General features: G+C 46.1%; 1 protein-coding gene across 1 annotated transcript in view; it reads right to left on the bottom strand.

Annotated features, from left to right (window-relative positions):
• Positions 1–15,031, bottom strand: part of nxn (nucleoredoxin) — a 43,706-nt gene that overhangs the window by 27,734 nt on the left and 941 nt on the right. The window lies entirely within an intron of this gene.

Raw genomic sequence — 15,031 nt, 5'->3', positions numbered from 1 at the left:
CGTCCTTGTAAAGAGCCATTAGCTCCATGTATCAGCATGCTGTAATTGCTTTGTTTGATGTGAAATTCTGGAGTATCATTCCTAATCCCAGGCCTCCTCCCCCTTCCCTGCCCCCACCTTACGGCACTCACTCTCACTAAAATTGAGTGACATTGATGCTTGTTGCTGCGTCGTGTCGAAGGCATGCACCCTCTTACAGTGTTGTAAAGAGAAAATCGGAGCTTGTACACTTGGGCAAGGCCACAATCACTGTGCAGGCTGGATTGCCTTCAGAAGGCCTGTTTGTTCCCGCCATTTACATCATATCAACCCTCTCTACCCTGCACACCCATCTCAGACCAACAACCCAACCCAGCCCAGGGCCCTGCACCCCCAGCCTCAGCTTTGATTGACAATACCACCCTACACTCCATTTTATAAAAGAAAAAATTGCAATTTAATGCATAAAGGGATAAATGAGGGTATAACTGCATTTTTAATCAAGCTGAAAGGATCTCCACAGCGGGGAAAAAGGAAAGTCAAAAAGGGGAGAAAGAGAGAGATTTGCTTGTTTTTAAAAAGCATGTTTAATCCTTGACACCTGTCAGAGAATTCACCCTTGACGGACCCCTGTGGATTATAAAAGCCTATGGTAGCAAAGAGAAGCTTAACCCTGCGAGTGCCCAGCTATTGAAAAGTGGTTTCTTCTCAAGCGGAATGAGCAGGGACTGGACCTGACCCTCTCAATCATCCAGCTACATCACAGAACACACACCTTACTCATCCCTCTTGTGCTAAGTCAATGGCACTGTTATAACAGAAGATATTGAGGTCAGATCAACTGGATCACAACCATCTCATAACGGCAGAGACACAGACTAAGCATCAAGAGACGACAGGCATTTAAATCCAGATAAAAGCAAACCGCAAACAGTTCAAACTGCGGATCTCGTCTCTGCACTGTGGGCTCTCTGTAGGGACTCCATTCTCAGCTCATAGAAAAGATATCAAAGCTGCTCACAGGCCATGGCGATTGCACGAGCGTTGAGTCAGGAAGTGGAAGCCGCGGTGAGGGAGCCAACGTGCAGGCTAGGGGGGTAAGGGGTGTGTGTGTGTGTTGGGGGGGGGGGGGGGGGGGGGGGGGGGGGGGCAGTGGGGGTTCCTGGGAAAACAAACTAGCAGGGAACGGAGTTTGCTTTGGTCTGGATCAGCTGTGTCAACTTGTTGAAGTCCGATCCTAAAAGGAGCTGGCAGGCTGCCTGGCCCAACATCAGCTCTCCTCTGCTTTCCCAGATACCTGCATACCTGCACGCTGTTAGACAAGCCCGAAGACAAGCCAGTGTGGGGTTGATTCCTTTAATCTGTAATTGTTCGTTTGTTTGCGCTGGCTATGTAAAGAGACATAGCCTCGATCTAATCAAATCTCTGGCACACATTATTTTGAAGGGTTATATAACCACTGATATGTAAGGAGCTTTAGCATTTGCCGAACATGGAATCCAGATGCTTATTTGCTGCGACTCTAAGGAGTTATCGGTGGATGTTGACAAAACAGCGGGTTGCTGGGCCTGAAGAGAAAGCTTATTGGAGGAGGGATGGAACGAGGGAGGGAGGGGGCTGAAGAGAGAGGATTATGGGAGGCCGGCAGTGAAGGGGCTATTGTTAGAGCCTGAGAAAGTGTGCAGGAAGAGTGCCACACACTCTACTAACATCCACACAGACCCAGGCCCTGGCCAATAACAGGAAACCCTTGGATACAGGTCGACACGATGAGCCACAGTCCCCCTGTATAGTGGATCCCTACGTCTAACCACTTCACGGCTGAATCTATCAAACCAAATCCACAAAGAGAAATGCGAGAGGAATACTCCCGTTTTGCATAGTTTTGTCCAAATCAGTTGACTGTTGGAGTGTTTAGGTCTTTGAAAAGCTGGCTTGGGAGATGACAGAGTGCTGCTCATTTGGGAGGGAGCTGCATGGGAGATGGGGCTTCTGAGAGGCAAAACAATAATAAATTGCCAAGCCTGTGAATGCAATTATCCACAAAAACCTTGAGTTGAGGCCATGAACAATAAATACATGTTGCTATCATAATAATGCCAGAACTTTGCGTGGCAACTGCTCTCCATTCTTTTATCATTATGCACTGAGTGTGAAACTAAATAATGAAAGATCAGGGGTTCTATTTTTGGGATGTGAACATCCAAAACCTCTTAGGAAAGTTTTTACAAAACAGTAAAAGAGAGAGATGGCTGGGGGGGGGGAGGAAACCAGACCCAATTCACTCTTCCTGGTCCTTTGTGTTAGAGGAAAAGAGACACCGCTGTGGGGGTGGAGTCAATCAAAGAGAAACATTGAGTGTGTGTGTGTGTGTGTCCATCACCTCTCACGGATGATACATCTTCAAGTATTCACGCTTAAGTATGTTCTCTTTTTACCAGCTTCGCTCACTCGGACCATTAAACTTAAATTGTATTTACTTTCCAAAATGGCGGCACATCTAAGAACCGACTGTTACATTCTGACCTGCATGCGCTCCAAGTAAGAAATACTTAGACGTGCATACAGCATCTAGTCTTTGAAGGTCTTTTAACACCAAAGGAAACAGCTGCAGTGGTCAGGCTGCTGGTGAGTAAGCTCACATACTGAAACAATCATTTCAACCCTCAGGCTGGCATCCTGCTACAGCTGGCCACAGTTCACCAAGATGGGAGCCTTGCTGTACAGTCGACCCTGGGCGGTGAAAACCTGTTAAGGAGGCCTGTCTCTCAATCCTCGGTTTAACACAATGCCAACCCAGACCACAATATCCTCATACTGCAACCCCGGCTCCACCACTAAGTGAAAACCCCAAAGCCATACCCCAATCTACTTATTTAAATGTGGCATACACAGTCAAAGACTGGCTGTAAGGGGAGAGGACTTACCAGGGCTAGTGAAACCAAAAAAAGGCATGTTGGTGTAAGAACTAAGCCTATATTGCAAGGCAGAATTGTTACGTCCTATGTTTCTATAGTGTACTTTGTACATAAGCAGTCCTATTCACAGACATGCCGTAGCTTCAAAGAGATTCAGGCAAAGAGTCATATTTCAGTTTGTCAGGACTGTAAGGAAAATCTAGAGTGTGGCAATGGGAGGGATCTACATGGAGAAATAGAACATCTAAATACTGCCATTTAAAGATCAAAGCTGAGAGAGATCTTCTGGAGAGCTTCATTTAACACCCAATCTTCATCATTGAGTGTGCGTGGAGAGAGGGGGATAGAGAGAAGAGGACTCTTTTTGATCCCTCCTGTCCTGGTCCTGATTTCCCAGGGGTGTCCTACATACTTGGAGCCATGAAGGAGGAAGCCATGAAGACGGAGGCCCAATTAAGAGAAAAATTCTAGGTTAGCGAGTTTAGATTTCAAGGCCAAATCCACTCACGGGTATCACATCAAAAAGGAAACTGAAGGGAAATTGGAAAAGAGAATCGGGAACACCCACACAGCTGAAAACCTTACCTACTGTGACACCTCTGAGCCCTCATATGGAAGGATAGCGAGCTGTGGGTTACTTCTGCAGGATGAAGTGTGTGGGTGGGATTCTGTCTAGTTCTGCCAAGGAACAGGACTTGAAATATTCAAAATGGCTTGAAGCTCATTTTTTGGGGGGGTCAAATCTATAAAAGGATTGCTGATGCTTTCAATAACAATGTGATATTATTCCAATCTTACACCACAATTTGGCAAAGCTGCTAAATAAGAAACCCAAATCAGCTTAAAATATTTGCACATTATTAGTCCCTTGTATTCTATTGCAGTGTGTGGTAGACCCATACCGTGACTCATAACCAGCAACTAACTGTTCACAGAAGACTTGCAATCTGTTATCTCCATCCCTGAACTTACATAAACTGCTTTGCTTTTCTCATCTGAAATATTCCAAGCTTTGAGGGCCAGGCGAGATATTTAGCTTGGCCATGCTTTCAGCTGAAAAGTAACAAAAAATGAAAAGTCATAAAGTTGTGCAGAAGAGGGCAGGAGGAGGCCAGTGAGCCAGTGGAGCGGAGGCCAGAATGACGCTCTCATCTTGAGCTCCGTCTGAGACTTGTAAACTCAAGTCTGGTTGTTTTCCTGGTATGTAGAGGACGATTTAGGTGTTGTGATGATCTACTAAAAATAACAAGTTTTAGAGGAAGCTCAGGATGTTTTCCTCATTTACCACTAATAGGTCTTTAGATGATGACGAAACTTGCTGACTTGAGTCACTTTAATTCTCCTGTAATGCCAGTAAATACCAGTAATTACAGAGCTTAATTACTGTGTACGTTATAAAAATATCTCCACCCCCACCCCAAGCAAAACTTGGCCACACGGTTTATCACCACAACAAAGTAAATAGATCTCCCTCGCTTTTAGCCTTCATACGTCAATACTGGGGTGAAGACAGTATTCAGGAAAGACGACTTCAAACAATATATCAAGATCTGGGAGAGAAGAGGTTTGATAGGAACCTTCTGGAACACGCCCTATAATCTCCCAGTTTTTCTTGACAAGGTTTCTGTCCATCTGCAGAAGCTCCTGGCTGCTAGAGGGGGTAGACACCTGGTGCTGAAGAGGGATGGTTCGTGAGGAGGGGAAATCAATCTTCTCCCCCAGAGGATGGCCAGAGACCCTGGGGATAACAGAGACGTAGAGAAGGGGGCTGTTCTGCAGGTGGACTGTGAGGGTTTGTTGGCAAGTCCCAAATATCAACCATCAGGTTTCATCATTCCAACATTAAAATACACTCCGCTTTCAGTCTCACTTTCAGTCGCTCCTCACATACCTCCAGCGCTCCATAATTATATGATGGAAGAGAAGAACGGAGGGAGGGGGGAGGTGGGGGTAACTTGGCAGAAACCTTGACATTCCTGACATGAAACCTTCTCCTCCACAGCTAACCTTTTCTTCTGCTTAGGCTGCTTCCACAGGATCACATGCTCGCAAACAGGAGGAGCTGTACTGGACCACATTCAAAAATGAGTTAAAAATAAATAAAAATAAAACGTATTTCGGAGTTTGAGGGCTGTGTAGGGTTAGGTAGGCTAGTGCCTTAGGCCTGGACCTGCTGAGGGGGAGCAGCACACCTGCTGGGCTCCTCAGCCGGCAGAGGGGTTGGGGGGGGGGGGGGGGGGGGGGGGTCAATGAGCATGTGGGGAGTGACATGGTAGGGAGCCACGTTACCGAGGGGACCGGGAGTTAATAAGTCTGGTGTGCGTTAAGTTTTCCTCTCCTTCCCCGACTCTCCTGACAGGACTAAACCCTTCACCAGGCTGGAGATCACCTTCATAATGACTTCCTCTAGTGCCCCAGCAAAACAAATGTAAGAGGCAAAAGGATCAGCTGTGATTTCATGGGGGAATCAACTTCAGTTAATTCAATATGCCCTCGTGACAACGTCTAAACACGGGGGTAAGTGTTTTCACCCATTAGTGTAGCGTCATGGATTCCTCCAGTAAGACATTCCTCTACTGGAGCAGGTTAATCCGTCATTTCCTTTTCCTTCGTTCGTAACCCTTCGGCCCCGGCGCACAGGGGAACCCCTGCAGAGTCAGGTTATCTCCCACTTCACCGCCTGTTGAGAGCACAGCCAATCACCGCACGGCTCGAATGCGGAGCCTCCCTCGACAATGAGGCGGTGAAGAAAGCGACGGGCCCGGCCACGTCTCCCTCTCCCTGCCAGTAATCTCTCTGAGGCTGCCGCGTCTCTAATTGCCTGGACACTTGTGTCCGAGGGCGGCTCTCTCCACTCAGTGAAAGAGATGAGACCTCTCGTGCTCCTTACAACAAGCTTAAGCTGATAAAGCCCCTTTCACTCCACACAGTCGTGGGATTGGTTCCCCCCCTCAGTCGACACGGATGTGGAGCAAAAGACTAATCAAAACAGCGATTAGGCCCGGACACGGAGGCATGGCTGGCTCGCAGCAGGGCCCTTACAGGGGGGGCCAAGGGGCTCCAGTCATCACCTGGCTTCTCACTTGATGATTTGCTTGTTTGGAGACCTCGAGCATTAAAAAGTTGGAACTTGTACTTACGCCTCAGAGTAACTAAGGGGTTGGATGTGCATGGAATGCGTGTAGCAGGGTTTTTTATTGGAGGTGACTGGGACGAGCAATAATAGATTTTATAGCGGTAGTTGGCGAGTGTGGAACTGTGCTACGGCTGGAAAGTTAACCTCGGTAAGAGCGATAAGAGAGGCTGCGGACGGAGAACGATAGAGTGCTCGTCCAAACCTCAACGATCTCAGTCTCTACCTCAAATCAGCCTGCTCTTTGTAGGACTGCCTTTTCCTCAGCAGATAACTAGAGCCTCCCCCCTCATCAGCAACTCCTCCAATCGGAACAGTCGTCAGGTCCCCCTTGTCTGTTCCTGGTCTTCTTGTCTCTGCATTCTACAGATTCCGTGCCATTTCTTAACGGTGCAATCAGAGGAAATTGTTGCCCTGTAAAAAGCTTGCAGCTGCGGAGAACAAACAAGCCTAAGTCCATGATTCTTCAGACATCTGAACAGTACTCTGCTTTCATCAGTATTGGCTTAACCCTGGATGGCTGCCATGTTTAAGGGGGAAAAAAGGGAGGGACTGTAAGAATTGTTTATGCTGGATTCATTTCCCGTGGCTGTCAAATCACATTCATAACTCCAGATTACACTGAAAGAATTGTCTAATAATAGATTGCTGATGTGATGTATCTGATGCCTTTATGGTATGAATCAAGTTTGTATGAGATCCGGAGTTATTCTCAGGCAAAAATGTCCAAGCAACAGTCCTAAATAATGACTTGAGTGTGTTGTATCCAACAGATCATATAAAACGCATTGACAACCCAACAAGTCGTAACAAGGTCATTAAAAAAAGCAGATGGGATGGATTCCCCTGCCAGGGGATTGTCAGTGGGAGAGATCACCAAATCCCATTTTCCTGAGTAAATATTGGATGCAATTATGTGGAGAGCATATTGCTGTGGTGGCCTGTATGAATAAACAGACATGGCCACGCAGTGACACAAGGGAATGTGGCAGCAGAGTAGATTGGTTGTTTGAATGGCTAATCAGTAGACAGAGCATTACACAACTTCAAACAGTAGACATCTGAATTCATAACCTAGCTCCGAGAAAGCAGGAGTGAATGGGAACCAGCTCTGGAGAGAGAGGGAGGGCTGCGGGAACAGCAAACTGCAGGGAGTAGCGCGGCCAAAAATCTTTCAAAATTCCCTGTGGTTCTTATCAGAATCACCACAGTCACTCAATTGAACCGTCTCCCCCCCCTCCTGCCGATCAAACAGCAGCACATCAAGTTAAGCCACAAATTCTCCAGCCGCCACAGTGGGCTGTTAAACTAGTAAACCTAAAGAGATGGAGATGATAGCTGGATCTGGCTCCATCTCCATCAAGTCCTCCACAGTTAAGACAGCAGTTGCCTGCTGTACCATCACTCAAAATGTAAGGCACTGAGGTAAACACCTGGCATTCTGAAACCAAGACTGTCTTAAAAAGCTGACTTGACGTTATGGAAAACGATTCTGGGTTTTTTTTCGGAGGGGGAAGGGGGAAAGGGGGGGCGGCGTATTGCCACCCGTCCTTATTAGACGCACACCCTCTCCTCTGCTGCCTCATTATCTAGTTGCTTAACATTAGCCTCCCTCCCTCTCCCCAAAACATCTGTCTCTGAGGAAGCCAGGAACATCCCATGCTTGCGTTAGAAGCACCCACCCATCGAACCCAGGCAGTTAGAGAGGTCAGAAGTCCCATGTAGGGTGATCTCTAGAAACCCTGGCTCAGAAACATCTGAGCCAGGAAGCCAGACAGCAATGGGGCCGGGTTGGTTGGTTTGGTGACTTTGGAGGTGCTAATTGGCTGTAAGCTTCCCGAGATGAAGGCGATTAGTCGGTTTGGCCTGAACTCGACCTCCCTCTCCTCCCAGGGGAGACGTGTGTATGTTGGCGTGCCGTGGAGGTCTTTGAACTGTCAGAAGGATTGAGACAGAGTGTGATTTCAGGGTTGCGAGACTGCTCACCTTTCACAGTGAAGCTGCAGTGAACTTCTCACCCCTTTAATCTTAAAGAAAGCAACGACACTCGCGGTCCAATGAAGAGGAGGCTCTCCGTGGAAAAAAAAGCAATCTTACAGACCCATTCAAGAGGTTATATTTAAGGAAGGCTCAGTAAAGTCCCAGACACGCTTGAGCGAGTGACTGGTGAATTTTTGAGCACGATTATCCACTGTCAACTGGAAGTGCTGGCTCCTCAACTCCCATCTAATCTTCCTGCCTGTGCCTTCCTTTGCTCCTTCCTGGCCTCTATAATTCTCTCTCTCCCTCTTCCTTTTTCTCTTTTCCTCCCCCTCTCTCAAGGAGAGATGTATTAGATGCCGTGTCCTCTTTCTGTCACACAAGCTTTAAAAGTCTGACAGAGCAGAGCCGAGCCGAGCAGACCTCCCTACTCCCCTTCTCTCTTACACCATTAGCCTGAGGAAGTGACCACTCTCTCCTCTTAGTCACATGTCTACCTGTCCTCCGCTTACAACCCAGAGACCCTGCTACCCCACAAAACCTACACAGAAAAGACAGGGACAAACGAACTGATTTTATAATAATATTTAATTGCTTTCTTAACGGAGCTTAAGAAATCAAAAGGTTGTAAATGAAAGAAGAGAGTGATGAAGCACACAGTAAAAGGGTAGATGGAGGCAGAGCGTGAAAAGAGAAGGTGCCGTTACATGCTGTATCACTAGCCGTCATATCTGGGTTATCCCATTGTATACCAGACAGCTGGGGGAAAGAAGCCTCTCACTACCACTTGCAAGAGCTCAGTAGTAGACAAGACAGCAGGGCTGGCGCCGACGTGAGTGTGCCAGGCTCCAAGCTGAGACAGTAGGCCTGTTTGTATAGCAGGGCTCTTTCAGACAGGAGCCTTAGCCACAGGCACCGTTACACTTCAATGAAACACTTCGCTGGGGGGGGGGGGGGGGGCTTCTCACCACAGTGCATCATCATTTGCCATTTCCATCAGAGAGGGGGGGGGGGGGCGACTGGCAGAGCGTGAGATAGACATGCAGAGGGGGGGGGAGAAACAAGATAAGTAGAAGGGGGAAGGTTGAAGGTTATCTAAATAGACAATTAATAATCTGGGGAGAATTGTGGGTTGAAAGCAGGTTGGAGACTGAAAACCAGCTACTGCCATTACCAAAGCAAACACGCCAAATCGAGAGAGAGCATCTAAGAGACAGTCTTGGTAAGGTGGTAGACATTTAAAAAATCCCTTTTTTCTGTCCTTCAAAAAGACATATATCCATAAAGATGTGCCTGTCTGTGATTCACTGACTCCCTTCCCTGGCCTCCTCGGTGGAGATGAAATCCAAGGTGATGAGTGGAAGAGGGGATGATCACATGATCAACCCTCCCGGCAGGAAGGAAAACAAAGAGGCCGCTCCGGTTAGGGGGCTGCTACACTGTTAATACAGAATGAGAGAGCGAGACAGAGAAAGACACAGGCAGTGACAAAGTGAGAGAGACAGAGAAAGAAAATTAGCATTTAGAGACGAGAGGCATGGGGAAGTACTAACCATATGTTTATTTCCATGGAAATTAAGCAATGGCCAAGATATTTTCCTGCAGTTGCTTTCACCAGAAAACTAAAATCCAACTATAATGACCTAGGCCTTCCATTCAATAGATGAGAGCCGCCGTCTGGACAAAAAGCAGGGAAATACAGACTTGGATTGGCGAGTATGTGTTAATTAGCTCGGTTTGGAATAATGTACGCAAGACGATGAAGCATCTGTTGTCCTCGTCTGAGCATTACTGCAGACACTGCGGTTTAGCAACGGTCATGCTGGTGCTCTCGAACGTCACCGTCCTGTGGAAAGTTCTGGTAAAAAAAGTCCTGAAAAAGATCCAGCTGGGAAGCACGATGGGACAACAGAAACAGGCCCAATCCCAGGGTCTCTGTTCATTGGTTCCTGTACCACAGATCGAGGTCACAGCCCTACAGCCATTGTGACTTGGACCTCGCAGGCGGATAACAGAAGCAGAAACCGATCTGGTGGCGGACAGAGAGAGGGAGGTCTGGGTCCCTCCAAAAGCCACACAGGCTCCCTGTTTTCAAGTCACTCTCAACGGGTAACTTAAACCCCCCCAAACATCACCTCCGATGAGATCTCTATTGTCGTCTCTCACAATATTGCAGTGCTGGCAGTAAAGGGAAGACAAAGCCCAGTGAAAGAGGACAGTAACACTAGCTTGGTGTGAGAAGCAACAGTTGGCGTGGCTGGCGGTCCACAGCCTTGTCCTAGCGCTGCACTTCCCTACCCTCTGGCCTCGCTGCCTCAGCGGAGCAGGTGTCTGCCCACATTCCTCCCGCGAGCTCTTGTCAAACACTGCGTTAGGTAACAGGCGATCGCAGCTGCAGGGACAATGGAGCGACATTGTGGCTCAGGAGCTGAGCCAGACAGACACTCGACCGCACGTCTGCTTCTCAAGGTAACAGTAAGCGAAAGGTCAACGTTATAGACCAGCAAGGGTATAGCTTCATTACTCAGACACACACACCTTTTATATTACAATATAATATAAATCAATGGGCATTGTAAATATCACACAAATGCTTCAGACGGTATTTTGAGTTGGTGAGCCGATATGCACAAAGAAAGGAACCTCCCACAGCAACACATCAACCAGAACGGATTCTCAGAGTGAGAGTGACAAGGCACAGAGCATCCCTGAAGGGTAAACCTCAACCACAAGCAGCCTTTACAGATAAGGAACAGCACATTATCACCTGCTGATAAAGAGGGCAAGATTGTTTTCTTTTCTTTTTCTTCACCCCCCCCCCCCACAGACTTCTGCAGGAATCAAAGGCAGGCTGCAGGCGTGAGGCTGAGATACGCGATGAGCAGGGCTCGGCGTGCTTTTCATCGGATCAGTGACACCCTGATGACAGGCACCCTTGGCCCCTTCTCTTCAGCCCCTGGCAGCTGTGGCCCTGGTGCCAGGGCTCCCAAGCAGGGAGGGGTTGGGTTATGTGGGTGTATCAGTACAGAGCTGGGGGTATGAACAGGAGGCCTTTCTCTCACTGGGGTGTAATTCCCCCTCCACAAACACACACATACTCCCTCTCTGTCCACACACACACACACACACACACTCCCTCTCTGTCCATCCACACACACACACACACACACACACACTGCCTCAGAATGTAGTCTCCACTGTTGCTGGCAGAGCAAAGCCTTCACACAGACTTGGCGAAGGTTTTAATTGATTTACGAGCGTTTCTCCCACTACTCCTCGTACCACGCCATGTAAGGCAGTGCCAGCTAGCCACGACGCTCAGCTAGCAGACAGCCATACCTCCTATAACACTGGGCAGACATCCACTCACTGAAACACACTGCCATTGGGCCTCAAGCACACACGCTCGCGGATGTGAAACTGCAAAGCGGTGTTCTCATCTCAAAGCTTCCGTTCTAAGAATGGAAATTCTAAGAATGGAAAATAGCTAATAGTAATGAAATGGTCTGCGAACCGCATCTTTTATGACTTTGATGCTATGAATGACATGTGTCGTCCACAGCTGGAATGAAATCAACTGGGCTGAGTTGATTTCACTCAGCTTCTCATGTACTCTTTAAGATGGCACTGTCAGCTTTACTTTTCTTTCAGGCAGTACAGCGAACAAAGTGGAAATCGAGGGACATGGCAAAGTAAAAACAGCTTAAGTAAATAAACAATGCATAATGTTTTGTCCAAATACAACCAAATGAAGAATAGCTTTTCAGAGCGATTATATGGAGATTACACAGGCTGGGGTGTAAGTGTTAACACCAGCCGTGTTTCTCCTCAGTGTCTGAAGCTTATCCCTGCTTGATTAGATAACAAACATTCCCGGTGATGTGAGTGACAGAGCAGAGTACACAGAGCAGGAGAAGGCAAGCCAGAGAGAGAGAGAGAGGGGGGGGGGGGGTGGAGGCGAGGAGGGGGTGGAGGTCGGGGGCCGGTACAGTAAGAGGTGGAGGGAGGCCAGGTGGGTGATGAGGCTCTGAAAGAGGCGATTGAGAAAGATTGCAGGCTCTGCCAGGAGATGTGCAGGCTTGGCCCCACAGAGCTCACTCTCCCCCCCCTCACTTCTCCCCCCCCCCCCACCTCACTCTCCACCCTCACTCTCCCCCCCTCACTCTCCCCCCCCTCACTCTCCACCCTGCCCAAGGCCTGCGAAGAGGGGGGTGGGAGGGGGAGTGGACCACTTCCAAAACCCGCAGACCCACAATACCAACGCAGCTCTCCCTCAGGTCAACATCATACACCAATTAGAGCACTCCAAGGCACACAGCGCTACTCTTCAGTGGCTGCTACGATCATGAGCGCACAGGCCAAAACTAGGACCAACGCACGTTTCTAACAGAGACAAAACAGACTGCCTTGACCACGTTGTTCAGTGCCAGACTTCACACTTGCTCAAAGAAAAACTCGCAGCAGGTCTTGTCAAAAATTATACTTTGAATGCAGACATGTTGATTTAGGACTGCAGTCAGCGTTTTTGCCATCTTGCCTTGCGTCTGTGTAAACAGGGTGTAAATCTTTGACACAAAAGAACAGGTAAATCATTTTAATGATCTATTGAGTAAGTAACAAAAATAAATTGGAGAAAAAATACAATAATTAACAAATGATTCCTACAAATACAAATTGTGCAATTTTGTAAGGGACCTAACAGTACTGTAGATGTTCTCTTCACAAGTCAGATATTGACAAAGGGTCCACAAAACAGGACAGGAAAAGCCTTGCCAATCCATGAGGCTTTTCAGCTCCCCTGCCCATCCTATAAAATATGAACATCAACACACACAGGCATTATATGCATGAACACTCTCAGATGTCAAAACAGTGAATCTTAGAAGCCCACGAAGCTCTAGGTGAAATACTAAACGTGATTTTGTCATTAGAAACATCACATGGATAAACTATTGTAAGCTGACGATTTTCACTGCCGCCTAAAAACAAGAATAGGTCAGAGGTTAGATTAAAGTTCTCTTCATAGCTGCATACAAAATGTATACTCTACCCTCCTAATACTCTACATGACATCCTTTCTATTCCAGTGGTCTCTATAACAGATTGTGAACAATAGAAACATTGAGACAGCAGATATTTTCCACCAGCGTTTACAACAATAATGCTGCACTGTGGCTACGCTCCGCCCAGACTGGCTCAAGACAAACCCCATCTCTCCGTCATTTCTCCCTTATTCCGCCTGGACTACATAATGAAGTCAAACACAAACCATCACTGGCAATCTGCTGTGCATTAGAAGGGCCTTGACTCAATTTAAATCATGCTGCACCTATCTGAAACAGCGTGAGAGTAAATTCACCATAAATCCATAAAGAAAATAGCCTATTTTATGACTTTCAGCAAATACATTTGGTTATACTTTGCCCCTATTTACACAATAAGTAGCCAAATGAAATAAAAGATACTTCACTATAAAGACTACCAGTGTAAAGAAGAATGGAAGAAAAGGGGAAAATGTAATTTAATAATTAAAATAATATTTAAGCAAAAGGAAATGGTCCCGAAGGCCGACATCATCACCATCTTAAGACACTTATTTCAGAGCAATGAAAAGAGAATGTTATAAAGGATAATATTATTAAGTGCACAATTTGATTCTCAATGCATTCAGTGGGGTGTAGTGGCTGAGATATTACCCTTCACACTACTGTCCTATGCTGCCAGGTTACCAGCTGAGGACGGGGATGAAAAATGGCGCAGGCCAGACTTGTTTAGAAAAATCCTATTATTGCACAATCCCCGGCTCTCTCCCTCATAAGCACCACTGACTACAACAGCAAAGTACACAATCCATCCACCTTCCCACCCACATATTATTCCTCTTTAGCAGGACACAATATGCGTGCAGCTGCAACCACACACACTGCCAAATAAATGGTGACGGCGGTCTCTGTGGGATTAATTGTAATTTGTTATTAAGGATAATAATAATTTCAGTGCAAGACAGGCTCTCTGCTGCATGTAGAGGAGCATGTTGTGCACAGGACCAAAATGGTTCCTCTCTGCAGGTGAAATAGATGTTACAGCTGTAGAGATCACCTTTCCCTCACTATGCACCAAACTGTCATGACAACAACACATGTAATTTGACAAACAGCCATTTCACAGAACAAACTGTATATTTTATATTTCACACTTGATAATCTTAGCTATTTTGATAGTCATCATACAATTAGGTGTATCATTGGACAACGCAACCTATGCAGAATACAAATAAACACAGATGGAAATAATTATTTATGGAGTGAATGAATAAACAATTATAGAAGAACTACAGAAATAAATTATCCATCTGTTAATATCTACAAGATTACAGACCAATTTCACTGTATTTGGTGATTAACATAATAGTGGGGATAATATTAAACACTGTAGTGTTAGGCCTATAGGTTGAAACAAATCAACACACCTTTAATTACACTAAACACCATTACCAGCATCAAGTGTTTTAAATTGATAATGAAAACATATTTTTTATTTTACAAACACAGACATGCATTCGTATACACACATATTCACACACAATATTACATTTTGGAATCTACTATTGATAATTGTTAATCAAAATATATAACACATAAAACAATGAAATGAGGATTTTGATTATTTTGTATAGCTGTACACAAAAAAATCAAATTGTGTATAGTTGATATTTGCTATATGCTACCTCCACTATTAAACACATAACCCAAAAATGAACATATTGGAATACAACTAGGCCTACAATTACACTAAAACATAATGGAATACAACTAGGCCTACAATTACACCATAATTTAAAGAGACTACATTGTTTGTTTCTTTAATTCAATTACTATTAAAGAATACTGATTTGGATTTAAGGTCACTTTTCTGATATTGGTTGACACGTGTACTCAATAAATAGCTCAGAACTCAATGTATTATCTCTCAAAACAAGTATATTATTCATCTGTTTGTGAGTGACTTTATGCGTTTGCGA

This window comes from Hypomesus transpacificus, chromosome 15 (genome assembly GCF_021917145.1).
Source record: "Hypomesus transpacificus isolate Combined female chromosome 15, fHypTra1, whole genome shotgun sequence".
Classification (NCBI taxonomy): Eukaryota; Metazoa; Chordata; class Actinopteri; order Osmeriformes; family Osmeridae; genus Hypomesus; species Hypomesus transpacificus.
The sequence above is the reverse complement of the archived record's forward strand: the minus strand, read 5'-3'. Positions and strand labels throughout refer to the sequence as shown.